The sequence below is a fragment of the Humulus lupulus genome, chromosome 7 (assembly GCF_963169125.1).
Source record: "Humulus lupulus chromosome 7, drHumLupu1.1, whole genome shotgun sequence".
Classification (NCBI taxonomy): domain Eukaryota; kingdom Viridiplantae; phylum Streptophyta; class Magnoliopsida; order Rosales; family Cannabaceae; genus Humulus; species Humulus lupulus.
Genome location: NC_084799.1, coordinates 174,989,335 through 175,008,383, shown reverse-complemented (window position 1 = coordinate 175,008,383; position 19,049 = coordinate 174,989,335).

The following is a 19,049-nucleotide window of genomic DNA, read 5'->3' as shown; positions in this document are numbered from 1 at the left end:
ACTCTATGGGATTTCCTTGGTACCTGGCACACACACCAACATTATAACTCAAATCAGGTCGACTAGCAGTGAGATAAAAAAGACTACCAATCATGCTCCTATACAGTGCAGGATCAACTTTGACACCATTTTCATCTTTGGATAGCTGTTGATCCCGAAATAGGGTGTTTTAATATTTAAACTCGCAAGTGCACAAATCGTTTCAAAATATAATGTTCATGTAAGTACGAGGTCGAACCCATGGGAGTTGACTAACATCAAAAGAAACTATTTCAAACAAAGCAATAATATTCTAACCTAGTTCCAAATATTTGATGAGATTTTGTTTTAGAAAAATAAAAGACAAGTAATAAAAAGATTTAAGATTAAATAGAAAAATGGTTTTCAAATGATATATGTAAAATAAGATTATTAAGATTTTAGAATCCACAAAATGCAAGTTCAATAGTATTTATAACTATATTGATTCCCAAGTTTTAATATAGTTGAAATAAATCACACTATATATTTTTTCAAAATATATTTTCTATTCAAGCACAAGTTACTTTCAAAAAGGTAGGATTTTTCTTCACTTATAAAAGATATAATTTCTAAGCATTAGTTGTGTTACAACCTAATGAAACTACAAGAAATCAAAGAGATTATGTTTAGGCAAAATATGATACTCATGCTCTAAGAATTAGATGTGAACAATTTAATGAAAAACATTTAATCAAAGAATATTATTTTTTTGCATAATGAAGAACTAAGTGTAATATGCTTTAACACTCAATAATAGATGAAAAATGCATATCTTTGATAGAAAAATCCATAAACAATGTTGTACAAATGGGAAATCAACATACAACATAAAAATACTATCTAGTTACATTTTGCTTCATCATCATCTTAATAACCTTTGAAAAAGATTAGAAGCTCATAACTAGATTGAAATAAAAATTACAAAATAACATACTTGACATGCTCTTCAAAAGATGAAAATGGTAGAGAGAAAATAGTAAAAAGAAGAGAGAAAAATATGTGTAGAAGATGTTGAAAATATGAAGAAGAAGAGCTCCCCAAATGGTCTTACAAGACTCTATTTATAGGCAAAATGTGGAGATTAAATTAATCAAATTAAAATAAATAAATTGATTAATTTAATTGTGTTGGGAAGTGGTAGGATAAATAGAGTAAGTGTAAGGGTATTGGAAAGATGAAATGTTTGGTTGGGTAAAAGATTAGTGAAAAGCTAGGGTAAAAAAAATAAATTAGGAATGTTTATTTAGGTAAGAAAAATAGGGAAAAGTGAATTGATATTTGAGCGAAAGATATTGGGAATGAAAATGTGATTTTTGGGTCTTTTTGGTGGTTGTTTGGTGCTTGGTCTAGGCTGGCCGAAATGGGCTTGGCGTGGACTGATGCTGGGCTCGGGCCTGTGAGGAGATTGGCTGAAGAACTCGGGCCCGTGTGGCTAGAAATGGGCAGGGAGCTTTGTTGCTGGCAGGCGGGCTGGGAGGCCCACGGTGGGCTTGGGCTGGCGGAATGCTAAGGCCCGTGTGCTGGAAATGGGCAGCTGGTGATGTTGGTCACTCGGCTGGGAGATTGGGCCTGGGCCCAAATTGCTGGAGTGATTCACTTGTGATGGCAGCTTGGTCAGGCGTGTTGGCTTCATGCTGAGGCTAGGAACTGAAGGAAGGTTGGAGGCTGGACAGGTGGCGATGCTGGGAAGGAGGCGCTGAAGGCAGGAGGTGAGCTTCACAGGGGTTGATTGCTGGAGGGACACGGATTGGGCTCCTGGAGGTAGGCCCAATGGCTGGTGGAAGGGAATGGCTTTTGGGCCTTTGAAAAATGCCACAATCTTTTTGTCTTTCTCACAAAATTATCACTTTTCTTTTCTTTTCTCTTCTTTATTTTCAAGCATAAAAATTTCCCTACAAAATATATATAAAATAAATCATAATACAATATTTTCAACTGTAAAATAAATCAATTTAATTCTTTGAAAATATTAATTATAACTTAATTTATATTTAACATGTAAGCTCAACATTACATCTTTTTACTCCTAACTTAACAATATTAATTTTAAATAATTTAAACTATAATATTTTACAATAATATAACTATAAAAATACACAAAAATCTATAAAATTAAAATAAACCTAATAAATTCAAAATTACTTAAAAACTTAATAAATCAATTAAAAACTCAAGAACTAAGCAATAATTAACACATAAAAAGTTGTAAAATAACTCTATTTTGCAGAGTTATCAATAGCTTCACAATCGTTCCCATTGGTGTTTTGGCAATCTTTGAACTTTCAAGTCCAAACTTTTTGACCAAGTTCTTAGCATATTTGCTTTGAGAAACAAATGTGCCTTCATCTAACTGCTTGACTTGCAAACCTAAGAAATAAGTCAATTCTCCCACCATGCTCATTTCAAATTCCTCTTTCATTTGTTTCACAAATACCTGCACCTCATTGTCAGAAGTAGAACGAAACACAATATCATTAACATAAATCTGAGCAATAATTATGTTAGATTTAATATTTTTGATAAATAAAGTTTTATCTACTCCACCCCTTTTGTATCCATGAAAAAAAAGAAATTGAGTGAGTCTCTCATACCAAGCCCGAGGAGCTTGCTTCAAACCATAAAGAGCTTTCTCCAACTTGTAAACATGATCAGGTGCATGAGGATCTTCAAACCCTTTGGGTTGTTCAACATATACCTCTTCATTCAAGATCCCATTGAGAAATGCGGATTTGACATCCATTTGGAACAACCTGAAACCAATCAAACAAGCAATATACAATAATAATCTATTTGATTCAAGTCTTGCAATAGGTGCAAATGTTTCATCAAATTCTATTCCTTCCGCTTGTGTGTACCCTTGTGCCACTAATCTTGCTTTATTTCGCACAATTGTACCAAATTCATCAGATTTATTCTTGAAAATTCATTTTGTGCCAATAATATTGGTATGCGATGGTCTTGGCACAAGGATCCAAACTTTGTTTCTAAAAATCTGTTCCAATTCCTCCTGCATAGCATTAATCCAATTTTCATCAGTTAAAGCTTCTTTCACATTTTTAGGCTCAATTAAAGATAAGAAACAAACAAATTGAACAACATTACTAAACCTTCTTCTTGCCACCATACTGTCTTTTGGATTTCCAAGTATTAAATCTACTGGATGATTTAATTTAACTCGGGTTGATGGCTCCTTTTGGGCTTCATCCAAAATAATATCTGGAAATTTCTTTTCTGTCTGTCCAGAATCAGTTTCATCGGATTCGTGATCTGTTGGAACAGATGGACCAGACGTTGCAACAGTAGTATCACTGACACAAGCTTCTTCGTATTTTTCAGTAGGTTCATCAATAAACCTATCAATTTCTTCCTCAGTAGAAAACTCAAAAAAAATCCCTAGCATCATCAATAACAACGTTAGCTGACTCCATTACAGTTTGGGTTCTCATGTTATACACACGATAAGCCCTACTGTTAGTGGAGTATCCAATAAAAACACCTTCATCACTCTTAGCATCAAATTTACCAAGATTTTCTCTATCTCTCAGAATGTAACAAACACATCCAAAAACATGAAAGTAAGCCACACTTGGTTTCTTACCTTTCCAAATTTCATAAGATGTTTTAGATGTACCTGGACGGAGAAAAACAAGATTTATGATATAGCAAGCAGTGTTAATTGCTTCTGCCCATAACCGTTTGGTCAATTTTTTGTTATTTAGCATCACTCTAGTCATTTCTTGAAGAGTGCGGTTTTTCCTTTCTACAACTCCATTCTGTTGAGGAGTTTTGGGAGTTGAAAACTCATGAGAGATATCTGCAGACTTACAAAAATCATCATAGAAAAAATTCTCATATTCTTTACCATGATCACTTCTTATACGAACAATTTTTCCAATGTTGCATTCTTTTTCAACTTTTTATTTCAAGCAAAGAGTTTTAAAGGCATCAAAAGTGTCAGATTTTTCTTTCAAGAAATCCACCCAAGTATATATAGAAAAATCATCCACACAAACAAAAATATACCTTTTCCCATTTAAACTCTCAATTTGAATTGGACCCATAAGATCCATGTGAAGCAATTCTAAAACTTTTGAAGTGTTTATGTCAGAAACACTTTTATGTGTAATTTTTAATTGCTTACCAAGTTGACAACTCTTGCACTTATCATCAGATTCTTTACCAAGCTTAGGTAAACCGCGAACAATCCCTGCATGTGACAGTTTTTTCAAAGTTTTGAAATTTATGTGACCAAGTTTAGCATGCCACACATCAGTGTTATTACTCACAGTAGGTTGACACATAATAGATGGCAGAAGAGTGTAGCAATTGTCATTAGATCTAAAACCTTCAAGAACATTCTCACCATTCTTGTTTAAAACAAAACAACTCTCTTTATCAAAGTTAACAGTATAACCTTGATCACAAATTTGACTTATGCTTAGAAGAGTAGCTTTAAGTCCTTCCACAAGTAGTACTCTTTTGATTCTAGGCAACCCTTCAAAGTTAAGAGTACCCATTCCAAGAACATTACCCTCAATTCCATTGCCAAAAGTAACAGATCCACAATGCATAGGTTTTATGTCTGTAAGAATAGACTTGTCACCTGTCATATGTCTTGAACAACCACTGTCAAAATAACAAAAATATGAAGAAGTAGATCTATCATATTCACTAGTAAAACCAGCAAAACAATTATTCTTTTTTATCCATATTTTCTTTGATTGAACATTTTCCTTTTTTACTCTTTTGAAATTATCAAAATAATTGAAATTTTCAAAATATTCATTTTTGGCAAAATTCATAAGAGTAAAACACTTAGGACGAATATGACCCTTCCTACCACAAAAATGACAGATTGGAATGAATTTTTCCAATTTTCTATTGGATTTTCCTGCTGACTGTGTCCATTCTGTTGGAGCAATCCAAGAATTGGATGCAACAGATTTCAGTGAAGATGACACATGAACATCAAACGATAGCATCCCTGCTGAGATAAAGACAGTTTTCTTTGATTTTTGAGAACTTGAAGCACCAAGTCCCACATGACTTTTTTGGCCTGCATTCTGTATTTTCTCAAAAACAGTAGAACCGGGGTTAAGCATTCTAACATTTTTCTCAAGAGTATCCAAATCTTTAGACAACTTATTAATTTCAACATTTTTTGAAATTATTTCTTCTTCAAATTTTTCATTTAAGTTAGTAAGTTGTTTAATTTCAAAGGATAAATCTTTATTTTTGCTTACCAATGACCGATTCTCATAACACACTTTCACCCATGAACCATACATATTTTTGTAAGATTCACTCAAAGACTCATCATTTAATTCAGATTCATCACTATTAGTATTTTCTTCATCTTTTGAAACATTATTCAAGCAAACAATTTTCTCATTTTCAGATTTAGAAACAGGCAAAATAGAAGTGAGAGCGACATTACCTTCCTCATCTTCACTACTTTCAGAGTCATTATCACTCCAAGTAGCAATCATACATATTTTGTTCTTTTTCAAGGTGTTTGCACATTCAGACTGGATGTGACCAAATCCGTCACATTCCCTGCACTGAATACCTTTTTTAATGTTTAAGAGAAGAAGGAGTACCTTTTGACATCTTGCCATTGAATTTCTTATTTCCTATCTTATTCATATATTTTCGAAAATTCTTTGCAAGCATTGTCATTTCATTATCACCATCTTCATCATCTGACACTTCTTTTTTAGTGCTCTTGAAAGCTATGGTTTTCTCTTTCTCTTTGGAAGTACTTGGCTTGTCTTTTTGACGAATCTTTTGATTTAACTCAAAGGTACGAAGTGACCCCATCAATTCTTCTACATTCATAGTACTGAAGTTTTTTGCCTCTTCCATAGCAGTGAGCTTAACATTGAACCTGTCAGGAAGAACTCGAACGATTTTTCTAACAAGAACATAATCATCAAGTTTCTCACCAAGTGAAAAATACTCATTAGAATATCAGATAATCTCTCATAAAATTTAGATGGTGTTTCAGAATCAGACATCCTAAGGTCATCAAACCTAGTTTGTAACATAATAAATCTAGACCTTTTAACATCTACAGTTCCTTCAAACTAAGTTTGAAGAATTGTCCAAGCATCTTTAGCCGAGACACATGTGGAAACAAGTTTTATAAAAATTTCTCCAACACCTTTAAATATGGTGTGAAGAGCTTTATTATTATAACTGGATAATTTTCCTTCTTCTATATCCCAAATAAGTTCAAATTTTACAATTGTGCTTCCATCTTCACCTTTTTCGGTAGGAGGTGACCATCCAGACAAAATTGCTCTCCATGCTTTCTCATCTTAAGCTTTTATGAAAGCTCTCATCCTAACTTTCCAACATGGATAGTTTGAGTCATTTAGTAATGGAGGTCGAGACACCGAACTACCTTATGCAAAGAAAGACATTTCACACAAAACAAATCAAACGGAAAATAACCACAAGATCTCACTAAGAGTTTAGTGAACCGCTCTGATACCAATTGAAATTTCATTTTTTTTATGATTATCAACTTAATTATTCAATTTAAATAATTAATTGCTTAATTGTTATAGAAATGTTTAAACAGATACAGAGATTGTTTGAACAAAACCAGATATGTTTAAACAATTTATTACCAGAAGATAAAAACGAACATAAGATAAAGAACACATGAAATTATATGTGATATCAGCAATCTTTGCAGATTGCTATTAGTCCACGGGTAAAATATTCATTATCTCTGCAAGCTGTACACGATTTTTAGACAAACAAATTAGGTCAAAAAATAAATGCCAATAATTTCCATATTTTCAAGAAAATATATTCTTTTATAGGAAATTATATATTTATTTTATTAACATATATAGAATAATCTGATTATAGAAAACACATTACACCAAAACAGGAAACTACTCATTTCGAAAATTCTTCTTTAATTAATTTTATCAATATTGTCAAATATGTTAATAAAGGATTTTACAGAGATAAATTTGAATCCAATAATATATATTAAAATCTTCTGACATTTATTATTATTATTATTATAATTATTTTGACAAGAAGATTCGAATTTGGAATTTCTTCAAAGAGAGGTGTACAATATTATTAGATTATTATTATTATTATTATTATTATTATTATTATTATCTAATAAACAATGGCCAAACATTATTTAAAGTAGAGACTAGCTAGTGCTTGTTATGTGTAGACAAAACATTGCACTCATCACATAGTGTGAGAAAGTTCAGTGTAAAAGGTTATTGTCCACTTTGCAAATGCCTTCTCAATATCTTATTTATTTTACAAAACCATCCTTTTCTACTTTGAGCAATTTGCACAAAAGCTATAATTTTATAACATCTAAAAGAAAGAAATAAAAAGAGGGCAGATTCTATATATGATCATATTTCACCTTATATAATGGATAGGTCAAATCCAACGGACCTAAAAGGATCTAAATGTTTTTTGGGTCCACAATGAGAAGGATTAAATAGATTTTTTTTTTTTTAAAAAAAAAAGAAAAAAAGAAAAGAAATTGATATAATTACAAGAATTTTAAAAAAGTGGGTAAATGATTTGCACAAATAGGGGAAGCTCTATATTCTAACAACTATTGTGACCGCTTAGAAACGATCACATTGAACAACAAATTGATGACAAGAAATCTCCACTTAAGAAATAAAAGAAGAACAATTCCAATGCTGACTTGCTAAGAAAAATCTCCATATCATGCATTAACATTGGTATATTATAATCATATGCTAATTGAGAAATCTCTATCATAGTAGCTAAGCCAAGCCAGAAATACATTATAAAAGATTTATTTTTAAAACAAAAAGGGGTTCAAGTAAACCACAAATTATTAAAGCAACTAAATATCCTCTATAACAAAACCATTAAAATATAGACTAATTTAATGTTGAGTATAACCAAATAGTAGTAACAACATTTGAAAAGAGAATATTACCACCAATGCTAACCCCCACCATACATCCGCTGGCAAAATTTTCGACCCTCGTCCTATCTAGAGAAACAATAATTTTTGGGTTTCTAAAAATAAAATAGGATTTTACATTTCCAGGATATATATATCTTCTATATAAAAAGTGTGTAGATAACGGAAATTCTTAGTTTTAAAGATTTTTTAATTTTTCTCTTTTAACTTTAAGAGGATATTCTTATATTTAAGAAAATATTCTTATATTTAACGGTAGATTGTAAACATATATTAAACTTAAATAAAATTAGAAAAATAAATAATTAAACAAATTAAAATAAGATATTTTACAATGATAATTATTTAAAAATAATAAAATCATATATTTTATAACGTCAATAAAATTTCATTCAACTTAAACTTAATATTATATTAAACCTATAATATATAATATTTTGTTGTAACTGTCAAATTCAAAAACTAGAACAAACATAAACTTAAACAAAAATAAATAAATAAATATATTAATTAAAATATGATATTTTTAATATATTTTATGATAATTTAAATAATTAATCATATTCATTTAAAAATAATAAAGATATACATTTCATTTTTTTATCTAATAAATTTGTATGATAGTTTGTGTTTTTATCAAGTGATTGAAGCTCTTTTTCTTGATCAAATTTACCAATAAAGAACATTGTGAGAAACATTAGAAACTAAAAATAATTGATGCATGTATAATAATGTCTACACTGCGACTTTAATTCATTCTATTATATATATATATATTTTAAAAAATAAACCGATTTTTATTAAAATTATTGACAGTGTTTACAACATTGTTCATTGCATTTACCTAGTGTGTATATATATATATTCTACTTTGATGGTACTGTTTATGGGTTTTAACTTCACCTTGAAGGAATTTAACACATTTTTCCATCACAAAATTTCAATCACATCCGTTTTTTTGAGATATTAATTTTTTTAAATAAATAAATATTTCGTCGTAACAAAATATTTATTATGTGGCCTATGTAATATTTAGCCACAAAAATTAAACACATCACAAATCCAAGAGGTACTGATCAATTTAGCGTAAAACTATGAAGCCCCAATTTATTGTAATTTTCCTAGTTGTTATAAGGGTAAGCAAAATCTTCATGTCGTTATTATTAACATCAATGTCATTAGTGTTTTTTTAAGGGTGCAGACATTAGAGTTGGTAGTTTACTAAATTATATTAATATATTGATTACATAATTTAAAAATAATAATTAGAAAATGTGTATAAATTAAAAAAAAATGCAAATAGACCCACAGAATAAATAAAACTAACAAAACAATTTGCCTTAAAAGTTCTCCTTTTGTGTAAAATTGGCTTTTTGAACCTATAAAGTAGATCACGAAGGCCAAAATCTCCCCTTTAGTGAGAACTTTATAATAAAAATTGTTAATATAATTGTATGGAAATTAATGAGAGAAAGAAAGTGTGACATGGGGAAGAAAAGGTATAGTATAATATATGTAAGAGGAAGAAAATTACAAAACAAGTACATACATATAAAAATATTCGATATGAATATGAAAGAAATGGTGGATATGGGTTTATTTTATGAAAGGTTTAAAAGAAAGGAGGCTTTATTATTCTGAGAAGCAGGAGATCTTCTTCACCCCATTATTAGAGTGATTGGATGATCCATCCCATGGCACAGAAAGAAAGAAAAAAGAAAAGTGTGGGAATTGGGAAATGTTCGAATATCTTTGGAAGAATTCTCTCTCTTCCTCCTTCCTTGTCACATCACATCCCTCCTTTCCCTTTACCCCTTTATCCTTATTTCTTTCCTACACATTCATTTCAGCACTGACCGCTGAAATCACCAACGAATGAAAACTAGACACGTGTAAACAAATTTTATGGACACGTTTCGAACTACGTATGCACACTCAATCAAAAGTTTCATATTTCCACCAAATGGTTGTTTTTTATTGGGTTATTTGGAGCGAAGCCTCCTATTTATTTATTTATTTTTATTTTTTTATAAAAGTTGTGACAATCCTCAAACCAAAACCTAATCCGTTAGTTTGCTGCAAGTTAGTTTTATATGTCAAAAAATTATTATTATTATTTTTTAAATAATAAATTTAATTAATAATTAATAAAAAAAATAATAAATTTAAATTTCTTTCAATTTAATTTTTTGTTTAATTTTAGTTATGTATTATTATTTCAAAACATTAATATATTAAAAAATAATTAAAACAAAAAACTAACTTAAAATAAAAAAATAAGAACTTTTTTCTAATAAATTTAAATTTTGATGGGAATAAATTTAAAAACATTTTTTAAAAATAAATTTAAGTTTTGAAAAAAGTTTTTAAATTTATTTTTTGTATTTTAAGTTTTTTTAGTGTTTTAATTATTTTTTTATTATTTTAATGTCTTAAAATAATAATATTACATAATTAAAATTAAACTAAACTTAAAATTGAATTTTTTTTAATTTATTTTTTCTATTTTAAGCTTTGATTTAGTGTTTTAATTATTATTTTTCATTTGTTTTAATATTTTAAAATAATAATACATAATTACAATAAACAAAATTTTAATTTGAAAAAAAGTTTTTATCTATATTTTTTCTATTTTTTGTTAATTAAATTTATTATTTTTAAAAAATAATTATTTACTAACATGTGTTCCTATAAAGTGTTGTCACGTATATCTTAGTTGGAACTTAACTTGTTTACATGACATTTAACACTTAAAATTGATAACTTGCAACAAACTATTAACAGAATGAGGTTTTGCTACAAAATTTTTTTAGTAAAAGAATAGAGGGTTTTGCCGCAAATATCTATTTTTTTTTATTTTATTAAAAAGAATGTGTGTGTTTTTGTTTTTTTATTTTTAACGAAAAGTTTGATGAGCTATTTATTTTTGTTTGATGTATCATAATTTTTACACATTATTATTGAACCTTTAGAAATTGATTAGAGATAGTATTGTTGTAGCAAATATTAAATAAATTGTTATGGACACAGGGGAAATAAAGATACAAGACGTGTTAAGCACAAATGATTAACAAAGAGACAATACCAAAAATGCCATCTCTATGAAATTATACCATCTTATACCTTTTGTTACATAAAAAGAATACTATATAATCTTCTTTTTTTTTTTTCATTCAACAGGATCAGAATTTCTTGCTCTTTCCCTTTTCTTTTTCTACACACACCCAACTACTACTTGAGGTTAACATTTCTCAACTCTTTAAATATATATAGTGGTCAAAACTACGATGTAAAAGCTATTTTTTTAATCATTTATCACAATTTATTAATAAAATCTAAAAAAAAAATTACAATTTCATTATAATGAGATCACAATATCCATAACGCTAAAAGTGTATCCAAAAAAATATAAGTTATAGTCAAATTTTACTCTTATTCATAATTATTATATATAAAAGCTATACACTTATTAATGCTACACTTCCATGTTAATTAAATCCCAATAATGCCACTTATTAATGCTACACTTCCATGTTAATTAAATCCCAATAAAGCCACTTATTAATGCTCCAAACTAACTATGGTTAGAATATTAATATTAGATAGGTACCTATTGAATTTTTTTCTCTTACAAAAGAAAATATTTCGTTATAATAACTTATTTTAACGTGTAAAATTGACAGCAAAGTCCATGAAATGATTTCCTAGGATCATTTTAGGTAGGTTTTGAGACAAATAAGTTTTTTTTTTCTTACAACTTGCAAAAAAAAAAAAATTAAAGTATTATTTTTAATGAATTTAAATAAAAGGTTTATGTGAATTTTGGTCTCACTACTAACTGCCCGAGAGTGATTTAAGTTCTCTCATTCTTAATACGTAAAACAAAAGTTTGACATTATAGTACTTTGAATTATATCACTTGTTACGTACGATTCGATCTTTTTAAAAAAAAATTAAAATCCATCATTAAACTATTAATGTTCTTGCGATTAAAAAAAATATTTACATTAACCATGTGTTCTTAATTTGCATAATTTTTTAAAATTATTTTATTAAAAAAATTGTCTTCTATTGTTAAAAAACTTAATTATTAAGAAAATAAAATTTAAAGAATGTAATCAATAAAATTAAATTTCTAATAATCAAACAGTAGCATATAGTATAATATCTAAATATACTAAATGTGTGACTTCACATGTACCAATAAGAGATTTATGTCCTGGTAGAGTAGTAGGCGTTTGAGATATTTTTGAAGAATGAGTTTGACCAAAAGCAATAAATTGTTCTCCTATTTTTAAATGGAAAGAGTATATTTAGATTTTTATTTTATTTTTTTAGAGAAGATGTAAAATGGTAGATAACACAGTAATTTTCTTTCGGTGTTATTCCCAATTAAGAAAAGCACATTCGGCTTTTGCGTTTTATTATGCTCTTTTTTCTCATATAAGAACATGTTCAAATAATGTTGGTAATCACTAGTGTAGTGTTGTCGTTCTACCCTTTCATTGGCCAAAACCCAAAAACCTTCGTCCACTAGTCACTTCCCTACTTTTTGCCAGCCTTTTGGATTCATCCATATAATGGAGATGAGAGCCAAAATTAACGAATCACAGGTAGCCACGTGGCGACGGAATAAGAGGCACACGCGGAGGATGCGGATTGGTTTAAGATTTAGACTTTTGTTCTGTGGTAGAGCCGTGGTCCATCGGCCCTTTAACCATTTAGGGCCCCCACTCAACTCCACTCGACTCTTTAGCCCACAATGATGGCGAAGCCAGCGGTGGCTGGCTGTGGATGCAAAATTTCCCTTTTCTGCACTGGTGGCCAGCCTAGCCGAATTTCGGTATATTCTTTCTTGGACGCACTCTTTGTACGTGTGTAATGGCTCACACGTGTGCGTTTATAGTTTAGGCAGTTATTTTAGGGGAGATTAATTTAGATTGTTTACGTAGATACCGGGTTTAGAATTTATGAAAATTGTAGTAAAGTTTTGTTTTATTCTGTTGAATCGAATTATTGTCTTCTGTCAATATCTAAACATCTCTATCCAACAAGCTGCTTTATTGTTTTTTCGTATATTTTTATTTTATAATTTAGTTTACATCCTTGGAAAAAATAAAAGATTAGATTAGAAATAAATAAATCATTTTAATTTTTTTAATAAACATAATATCAACCAACACGTGCAAGAAAGTAGCGAACCACAATTAATTTCTGTAAATGTAAAAATATATTTATTTATTTTTATGTAAAAAGTAAATAAGAAAGAATTTAGGACTGTTTATTCCCAAAAGAAGACAATTTTGGATTAAAACTGTAATTCTATTTAATTCTGCAGCATGTGCGTGCCTTCAATTACCTAAACTGTAATATTCTCTTCGCTTCTTATGACACACAGTGTAATATTCTTTTAATTTGCATTCTAGCTAAGCAGTAGTGGAAATAGAGTAAAGTAGAATAATTTTTTTGTTAGCCTAATATAGAAGTTATCAACACTATAGTAGTATAGTACTATTCTTCTTATCTTTTATTTCAAATGCTTTTTTGTACGTTTTTTTAATAAAACATTTGTGACACTTTTAATAAGTGGGAAATTAATTATATAAAATATTTTTAAGTAAAAAGTTGGATATCACTTCCATGACATGTCTAATCAATTTACGTACGTAAAAACTATATAGATTAATTCACAACCATATACATATTAAAAATATATTTTTGGATTCTCCTATACTACTTTAAGTGAAACACTAATTATTCTCATTGGATCAACTTACATATATTTATGTGGTGGCTACACATTCTCATGCATTAACTATGCATTTTCCCACATTCAACTTCACTAATTAATTACTATATAAAATTTAAAATAATGGCCGACACTCGACATTTAGAATGAATGCCCCTCACGAAGTTGGGAAAAAAAAAAAGCGTATGCTTCATTTTATGGATATATATAGATTTACATCTATATATACAATAATATTAGGAACCACCGACTCTTATTCCTCCTACTTTTTTTTGTTTTTTCTTTTCATTTAATTGATTTGATGTGTGAGAGTGCAAAATCTCCAATAAGTTTAATTTTAAAAAAATTATTTGGTGTTTAATTCACAAACTACATAACTTGACTGTTTGAGAATATATATTTCAATCTAATATATAGAAACTAAAAAACAACTATACTCGTGAAATATTTAATAAATGTTACAACTAAAAGTTCAAATTGTTAAAAATAGGAAAGTTATATTTAATTTATTATATATTCAGAAATTCTTAATTTAGAATAAAAAATAAACTAAAGAATGGTTTATATCAATTGCTATTGAGAGGTTTGCTAATTATTTTGTGGTTAACAGGCATTAGAGAAACTTATAAATTAAGGTATTGTAATCAATTCTAATCATCTCATAATCATTTCATTTTTCAGAGCTAACTTACTTTTCTCTGTTTTTATTCTCATTAGAGAGATATTTGTATTTCTTCGTAAGTAGTAAAATATTTTCTTCATTATTTCCAATTTCAACTTTAAGTAGTTGAACAACCAAATTTCCTAACACAAATAAATAGAAAGATAAGATGATAGATATATAGAAAATACAACTCAAAGCATAAACAATACAAATAAATATATAAACTAAAGAAAGAAGTAAAGCAAAGAAAAAAAGAACAAGAATAAGAACAAAACTCTAAAAAGAAACTCTTGCACTCACTAATATTAGTGGGAATCACCAACTTGAACCAAGTTCAAGACCTTTGTCGAAAAGTTTATTTCCCATATTCTCTAAGCACTAAAAGATCTCACACAATTTGGAAATAGTTCTCTAGAATTATTAAGCATTTTGGTGTATTTTCTAGCCAAGTGCTTTGTGGATAGAAAATGATATGTCTTACAAGTGAACATTAGTCTCTTAGTTATAGAGTTTTGAGACACAATTTGAATTTCAAATTCCACCAACCTCCTTGGTTGTACAAATGTTTAATTGGATGTTTATGGAATTAAAATCATGATTTGTAAGTTATTTGGGTTCTTGAAAACGTTCAAATTGATAAAAAAAAAAAAAATGGAACTTGGTTGACAGCATCTCAGGTCGCGGCCTGGGATATTCCAAGCCACGGTCGTGAGCTTTTGTTTCCCAAGTTGCGACCTGGGATGCTTATGGCCGTAGCGTGGAGGTTGTTGTAACCTCCCAATTTTGCACATTTTCTCAAAACGTCTCAATATCTTTCTCACATGATTTTGTAACATCCATACATTTAATGGAAGTTAAAATCATATATTCAACAACCATTTCACATTATGACTTATGAAATTCAATCTAACAATGTGTAACTCTTAATCCGCACATTATTGGATGATTTTTTAGAAGTTACAAATTTGTAACTGATTTTGTAAATCCAAAAATATGTTATACAATTGGACACACACATATGTCCAGTTTTGTAATTTTCAATATTATCTTACAAAGTGTCACAAATCATATTTATCACATTATTTAATATAACATTATAGTATATAAAATAATATAACAATGACTACTTGATTATATTTAGTTGTAAAAAGTTAATACATACGAGTTTAGATCCCAATATATATATATATACTCGTCTATGACTAGTAATAATATCTTTCACTTTATGTACACAATATATTTAAGATACAATGTCATACTAAAGATGTTTAGATACATGATTAGGAATCACCCATGTTTCGCAATTACCTTTCAGCACCATACTAAATGTTGAAAAAAAAATATACAAAAACTGTTATTTGTTTACAAATTTATAGATTTATATTTATACACATTTGAAGAGAGTAACATTAAAGTTCTACACTTTTTACATGTCCCCTAATAATAAATACAATTTTTCTCGAATATAATATTAAAAATACTTGAATGATAGATGATCAGATTACTAATTCGAAAAGATTCTGCTCAAACAAGGAAATGCATTTATTTTTAATTTTTTTACCGTACACTCCTATATTCTTGATAAAATTAAGAAGCAAATCACAAAACAGACGCCCCCTAATTAACCACCAAAACTAAAATCAAATTAATTTACCATCAATAGTGGTTGCATTATAATGACAAGAGATGACCTACCAAAATTTTTATTTCCATCCAGTTCCCATAAATTTTTGAAATAGCGATGGGTTGGAGCCGTAAGGACACCATTGATTCTTTTTACTTTTTGATAAAAAAAATTAAATTAATTATATAATTGTATATATAATTCCTATAATGAAGAGAACAAAAAGTAGTTATAAGATTTATATATAAATAATTGGATGTATATTTTGGGTAGAAAATATATATTATTGTTGTCCATGTTTTCATCAAATGACACGTGTAATGCATTAAAGGGTAATTAAGTCTTCACGGAAGCAAATTAAGTCCCTTGGAGCTCGCTTGGAGCTCCACAAAAGGAACGCCTTGTCTTTAATCACCGTTCACCACCACCGGAGGAGTATGTTCTCGGGGGAAACCTACTTCCCGAGGACCACGTTCCAGGATGTTACTCCAAGTCATTAGCAAGACTGTTTCTTCCACTCAGGTCCTCTAATCCTGCGAGATTCCTCCTCCAGGGCTGGAGTAGAGCTGCCAGGTGCCAAGCATAGTGACCCTGGACCATAAGGAGCTGTTTGACATTCCAGGTCTGCGAGATTCCTCCTCCGGGCCTGGAGTAGAATTGCCAGATAACAAGCATAGTTACCATGTACCACAAGCAACTATCTGACATTCACTATTGCACAAATCATGCTGCTGATTACATACAAGCGACAAGTAGGATGTTTCACAATGCCGTCTGAAATGGGAAAATGTGCAGCTACCCTACTAACACTGTCAGGAGCGTGTTACCCCATAAAGTAGTAGGTTGAAACATCATAATTAGGCCCACTGAGATACGCAGGGGCCTATCAGCACATTAAATGATGGAATTTACCATTTATTATTCATTTAAAACCTCATTGATTTGTGATCAAAATATCATTTTATTAGTTTTAAGGTTTAAAATTAATTATGTTTTAATTAATATTTTCATGAATTTATTGTAATATATTTTATATTTGAAAATATTAATTTTAATTTAATTTGTGTTCAATTTTCAGGAAGTAAATATATATTTTGTCACAAAGAAAAAGAAAGACGAAATAAAGAATTATAATTAAAGAAAGAATTGAAAAAAAATGACATTTTTGAAGACAAATCCACGCCCAAGCTAAGCCCGAACTATACTCTTGGAGCTTAACAACCATCTGACACGTGTCGGCATCAGAGTCTTCAAGCCAAGCTAAGCTGCCTATCAACCGAACCACTCTGCCTGACGCACCTGCAGCCCCTCCATCGGCTACCTGACGCCACTGGCCCACCACGCCTGCCACATTCCTGCCAAGCTTCCGACGACGCAACACGTGTCTAGTTGTCTCTCCACTCACCTGCAGTTGCTGCCACTTGCCTGTCAAGCCAACCAGTGCGTGACACGTGGCCAACGTGTCTGCTTTACTGCTGCAATTTGTCTCCCACTTGTCCCACTTTGCTCCAATTTTGTAGCCATTTCCCACTTCCCTGTACACGATTTTAACACATTCTTGGTCCTATTTTCACTATAAATAGAGAGTCAAATAAAGTGGAAAAGGCATTAGATGGTGGAATTAAGAGTAGAGTTCATGTTTCACATTATATTTTTTAATATATTGATTCTATTTGTTCTTCATTTCTATATATTCGTTACAATTAAATTTATTTTATTCTAAGTTTATGGATGTCTTTTACATAAGTCTAGTCATGCTCTTCTTATGTAATTTAGACTCTTGATTTAATTTAGGATATTTGTTTTATTATATGCTTTTTACTGTATTCTATCATTGATATTTTGTCGCTGTAACGTATATAATATGATAGTTTTTTAAAAATAAAAATTAGTATAATTTAATTAAGAACATATTTTAAGGTGAGCTTTATTATATATATTTTTCAACTATAATTAATGGTGAAGAATCATTGTTGAGTAGAATGAATCAATTTTATTAATATATATATATATATATGTTTGCATGAATGAAACTTGTGTTTTCCATATTTTCTTTCTAATTCTAATTCAATAATTTTGTTTATTTAGTGTTTAAAAATTATTCTTTTTCAAAGTTACATTATGTCTAAGTTTCTTATTTCTTATTTACTAATCTTTCTTTTTACTTGTATTTTACCTTTTCGTAGATATGACATAGTCTGATTACTACGACAACCATTTAGGAGTTTATTGGGCGATATCACTCATTAATGGAGAATAATTGTAATAAACCCTCATTAGGGAACCCTCAACCATCTATAAATAGGGCTAGGACACACTTTGTAAAAGATTCCTGATTTTATCTTGTACTTAGAGCATTGTCAAAATGCTGCCTGAAAACCTTCATAGAAGCTTGATACCTCCAAGCTTTTATCATCCTAATACAAGTGACACGTGGACTAGGGTTTATTCATAACCTGAACCACATAAATCCCGCGAGATGAGCAAACACTATTGTAGGAAGAAAATTACACTAACATGTTTTTTTTTTTTAAATGAAGGAAAGTAAAAAAAAAATTAAATTATAAATTTGATTTTAGTAAAATTTTATGAAGAGTAAATGTATGGTTGGCGATATAATTGTGCATACATTAAGTTCAAAATCTCACATGAACTTGTAGTGTATAGCATAAATGGTGCACTAGAAGAAAGAAGGTATTTGCTGGTGCAATTCATAATTGCGTCGGTAAAAGAAACCTTTATCAGGGTAATTAGCAAAACGTGCCAGCAAAAACTAGGTCTTTTGCCGGCGTTCATTTGCGCCGGCAAAGATTTATGAAAATTGGGAAACAGTTTAGTAGACACTTTTGCCAGCGTATTTCACATAACGCGCCGGCAAAAGTCAACGCGTTATATTAAACTCGATGCACGTTTTAAAGAAGGTAGGTGGCTAGACTTTTGCCGGCGCGTTTCGTTGCGTCGGCAAAAGTCTAAACTACGTCGGTAAAAAGTTTACTTATTTAAACGGTACCGTTTTGGTTTAGGGTTTTCTGATTGA